This window comes from Magnolia sinica, chromosome 3 (genome assembly GCF_029962835.1).
Source record: "Magnolia sinica isolate HGM2019 chromosome 3, MsV1, whole genome shotgun sequence".
NCBI classification, from domain to species: Eukaryota; Viridiplantae; Streptophyta; class Magnoliopsida; order Magnoliales; family Magnoliaceae; genus Magnolia; species Magnolia sinica.
Genome location: NC_080575.1, coordinates 2695784 through 2701581, shown reverse-complemented (window position 1 = coordinate 2701581; position 5798 = coordinate 2695784).

The following is a 5798-nucleotide window of genomic DNA, read 5'->3' as shown; positions in this document are numbered from 1 at the left end:
GGTTATGAGGTTATGAGATGAGTCATACCTTATGTAGAATGACCTGCGTATTGTAGACCCGACATTCACCTAGTATTGTCTACTTTACGACGTGGATTGTAGCCACGTGCTTGGGACCTATTACCTACAGATTGCTTTGATTCGATCTAATCATTGCAACGTGCGAGTAGCCAGTCCCGTAGGTGACTCTTTGTGTCCTTAGCTACCCTCCTCTTGTGTATATGAGGATGAGATTGAGTGTTGCTACTTTAGTGTACGATGACGAAAGGTCCTTGATTGGCTAGACTCAAGCAACTTGATTAATTCCAAATTACACATCTGCGTGGGGAAGATCCCGTGACAGCTACACCAAGTTTCTAGAACTATAAATACGCACTTGAAGACTTATCCGCCGGCAGTATCGAGTTGTTTTTATTAGACTTTTGCAAACAGTATTTTTCTTAAAAAGCATATAAATATATAAGTATTGCTTGGAATTGATTTTATTCGAAGTTTGTGAAAAATCAAGTTTTCATAATAACTCGATAAGTTGGATAAGTGCGTATGTTGGCCGAGTACTCCAGGTCGGGAGTTAACTCCATCCGGTGTGGTCATGCGGACTAGGACAGGCATTGCAAAGCTTGGGTTATTGAGTACTAGTCAGGTGGTCACTTAGTACTTAAGCACCTGTGAGAAGATTTGGTGATCCAGCTGGTCCCACGCCTCTGATTCTTTTGATCGCGATGTTTGATCTTTGATTGTTATTAGGCGAGCTAAATGGACAAATTTATATGCCTATCTCACAATGTGATTGAGTGGGAGATGTTGGACGTAGGCCGGTGGGGCCCACTGGTGAGCAATCACTAGTGGGTGGGTCCCACATGTTTAGGCATCTTCCGGCCTTTCTCCTTTTCGGTTATATTTCAAATTCAAAATTGAATTTGATTTATGATAGGAGATAGGGATAAGACCGGATGATATGGTCTCATCCAATCTCCCTTCCTTTCTTATAAAAGGCACGCGCTCTCTCTCGCATAAATATAAGATATACAAAATACTGAGAGTATACGGAGAGAGAAACATTGTGCACGAGAGTCTGTCCATCTTAGCTTGTCCTTGGGACGATCTGATCCATAGATCGTAATCCGGGACCACTATATACCGTAGGATCTGATGTTTATATGCCATCCAAAATATACACGAAGAAGTTCCTGTGCAAGGATGCTGGGTGGGGCCCACCAAGATGTTTGTGAGAAATCCACTCCATCCATCCATTTTTCAAGCTCATTTAAGGACGTGTGACCAAAACTTAGGTGTATCTAACACTCAAGTGGGCCACACGAGAGGAAACAATGAGCATTCAATGAGCACCGTTAAAGCATTTTTATGGCCATAAAAGTATTGTATCCGGTATATTTTTTTGTTTTTTCACTTCATCCCATTGGGAATGACCTTATAAACTGTTTACATAACATATAAACATCAAGGCAAACAAGGTTTTAAAGGTAGAAACTTCATTCCCCAAATTTTCCTATCATGTGACCCACTTAAGTTTTATATCGGTCTCAAAATGAGATCTCAAAATGGATGGACGAAATGGATTTTTCACGTACATTTGCATGGGCTCCACCCAACATCCTTGGCACAAAAACTTCTTGAGAAAGGCTTTCCTTGGAAATCCACGTCCATCCAAAATGTTTATAAGGTCACTCCCACGGGGATGAATTGAAATAAAAAATATTTGCCCTAACATGAAACTTATGTGGTCATACAAATGTTTCAACAATAGTCATTGAATCCCCAGGCTTTTCTCTTGCGTGGCCACCTAAGTTGTGTATCCACTTTATTTTTGGTCTAACATACTCAAATGAGCTCACAAAACGGATTTACATGGCATATTTCTGCAAACATTATGGTGGGCCCACCTAGCTTCCTGAACTTCTTGCCAAATCCCGTTACGAGGTGCCCATGCCAAGCTCCATACAGGCATCAAAGTATTTTATATCTACTCCCTTCATCATTTTGCAGCTCATTATTGGGCATCAACCCAAAAATGAATTATATTAGAAGCTTAAGTGGACCACACCACACAAAACAGTGAAAATGATGACACTGCAGTTGAAACCTTCCCATGACCCGCGGTAATCATTATTTGCCACCCAACCTGTTGATAAGGTCGCACATCAAACATCAGCTTGAACCAAAACTTTCACGCCCAGAGAAGCTTTTAATGGTGGGTGTTCAATCACGGTGGGATGATTAATGGATGAATGGCGTGGATAAAACACATACATTATGGTGGGATGGATGATGTGGATAATCCATATACAGTATAGTGGGCTTGAGGATGGATGGTGGGATAAAACATATACGTTATGATGGGGCCTCACGACGCCTACCATATCTAACTGCTGAATTTCACCCAACAACTTTCAAACATGTCACGCATGGCTTAATTTCGTAACATGTTCTAGTTTATAAGAGCCGGCTCAGTCAAATCTAGTCAGGTGACCACAAGGTCAGTGTTGGATGCAGATTGGGTACTATCCCTGCTGGTCCGGAGCTGCTTGGGACTCCCAGGGACCAGCGGGCCACTATGATATATGAGTTTATCCACACTGTCCATCTATTTTAAAATATCATTTCGTATATAAGCCCCAAACTTAGGTAGATCCTAAGCTAAAGTGGACTACACTGCAAGAATCCTTGGTGATAACTACGTACACCATTGAAACCTTCTGAAGGCCCAACATGATGTTTATTTGCCATCCAACCTATTCATAAGGTCACATAAGCTCAACTGGAAAAAAAAATATCAGTTTGATTCAAAAATTATTTGGCTTATTAAGAAGTTTTTAATGGTGGGTGTTCAATTCCCACTGTAGTCTACTTAAGCCTTGGATCTATCTCATTTTCTTATTTATATCCCCGACGATATAAAAAACATGAATGGACTGTGTGGATATATCCACACATCACGGTGGGCCACTCAGAGCCGAGATCGGTACAGGGGCAGTACCCCATCGAGAGCTGACGAGGTGAGACCCCAGCCTCACCCAATACGGTGCGGCACTTACCGTGGGGCCCCACCTTGATACATGTATCATGTATCCACGCCGTCCATTCGTTTTTTAAAATCATTTTAGGGTACGATCCAAAAAATGAAGTGGATCTAATTATCAGCTGGACCATACCATAAGAAACAGTTTTGATTGACCATCCTACCATTAAAAAATTCTTTCGACGCACCTTAATGTTTCTGTAGTGCTTATTTACCATCCAATCCGTGGTAAGGTTACATAAGCTTGGATGAAGTAAAAAAAAAAAAAAAACAAATATCAGCTTGATCCAAAACTTTCGTAGCCCATAAATGGTCAATCACCACTGTTTCATATACTATGGTCCACCTGAACATTGGATCTACTTCAAGTTTTTAGATAATATCTAAAATTATCTGGAAAAACAGATAAAAGGCGTGGATACATAATACATACATCAAGGTGGGCCCCACCGTAAGGGCGGCACTGTCTTGGGTGAGGTCAGGGTCTCACCCAATCCATGTCCGTCGGGAACGGATTGTCTACTCCCCTGCCACCAGCCCGGTTGGTGGTGGTCGGTGCTCTGTGGGACCCACCATGATGTATCTGTTTCATCCATTCCGTTCATACATTTTTAAAGATCATTTTAAGGCTTAAAAAAATTAGAGGTATATAAATCTCAGGTGGACCACACCATTGGAAAAAATGGTGATTGGATATCCACTGTTAAAATCCTCCTAAGGCCTACTGTACTGTTTATTTGACATCCAATCTGTTGATTAGGTCATACAGGCATAGATGATGGGAAAAAATAAATATCAGCTTGCTTCAAAACTTTTACGGCCCCCAAAAGGTTTTTAATGATCTATGCTCATTCAACACTGTTTCCTGTAATGTGATCCAATTGAGATTGGAATATACTTCATTTTTGTTCTTAAATAATAAGATGATCTGTAAAAATAGATGGACGGCATGGATGAAACACATACATCATGGTGGAGCCCACAGAGCACCGACCACCAGCCGGCAGGGGGAGTAGCCAATCCGTTTCCATGTCCGTCCGTGCTCCTCTAGCTTCCGCTACAAACTGGTGCGAGAGTAGCCTCTGTATAAGTAGGAAATGTGGTATGTTGCTCGGTCTGACAATCTCTACGAGTTCGGCTTTTAAGTTCGTAGGTTGTGTTTAGCAATCCCAGCCACTAATATAGCCGACACGATTTTTGAAGGGCCATGCAACTGCAAATCTTGCATGGAATAATCTTACCTTTTCAACTGGTTTCTATTAAATAGACGGTTAAGAAAGCACTGTTTTACACCCAAAAGACTAAGTATTCGGTGGATAGATGAGATATTTCAAATACTTAGTTTTTTAGTCCATCTACGTTCTTTTGCACCATCATTTCAACGGTCTGGATCTCTGGACCATGGGTCCAGTTAGTCCAAAGCGAAAACCACAGCTACAGAGCTCACAGGCCGAGCATTGGAAATGAATGATCCTCAACTGGAGGGTATACGAGTATACTCGCGTTTCCATTTTCTGCAAATGGAACCTTCGCTTCAATAGTCGACGTTGTGGTTTTTGGCCTATTTCTTATATGAATCTATCAAAACGGATGGACGGAGTGGCTATCTCACACACATCACCGTAGGCCCCACCTAGCTTGCCGTCGCAGGAAGTTCCTGCGAAAATCCGCGTCCTCAGCACGGTTTGGCCCCATCCTCGATCCACTCACTAAAAATCTCGACCGTAGAACAACCCAACCTTCAGTTAGTGGCCAATAAATATACGGTCCACGTTCAACTAAAAAGGGATAATTTACCAACAGGTCGTCTAATCTTAGAGAAACTATGCTAATAGTCCATCTAAGGTGCGGCCCACCGCACCAATGGTCTGGATCACTGATCAATAGCCCCACTCTGCTCAAAAAAGCCAGAGTATCCTGTCCGTATACTCCGATTGTCCTATGGTTTTTCCTTCTACGAGGAAACAAATGATACGTGCCCGCATCTTTGCACAGTATACGCGGGTTTTCAGTTCTAGCGATTATGGCCGTGGTTCAGTAATCAAGACCATTGATCTGTTGTTCCCCGTCGTGCATGGCCATGCCTCAAAAAAATTCCTTGATATGACAATCCTAACTTTTTAATTTGTGGCCTAAACCTTTTAATTTGTGGCCTACAAATAAACGGCTAGCAAGCGAGCTAAAAAAAATCTTCCACATTCAAATGGAAAGGTCCTGATATTGGCAAGGTGGATCTTCCACGCTGGGTCTCAACAGACCAACGGTCTGGATTATCGAACCATGGGTCCCACTTCAAAAATTTAAAACCAGTATCACTGTTCAAAGATGCGGAACACGTGTCATAATTCCTCCGATGATAACAGGAGCCAATACATTTCGTGCCTCCAGATCACGTACCATATACATGGCAGATTTATCATAAGATCAGAACCGTAAAAAATTCGGGACCCACTATCGATTGGAGATCAGCAAAAATATGAAATGATCGGAGTATTACAGCATATAAGGAGGTGGGCCTTTTTTAATGAAATTTAACCGTTGGTCATTTTTTCCTGGTTAATGGATTTAATCAATTGAAATTTTCTATATTTGGTCAATTATCTATTCGATCTGTCGAATTATCGGTTTAGATCTAGTTTATATAGGCCACGTATGCAGTAGTGATGTGGATGCACGGTACATTCCATACCTCCGGAGGCACTGGATCGGGTCCCAATATTCATACCCGCGTAGTAAAAGGGAAGCTCTAACGGTTCCG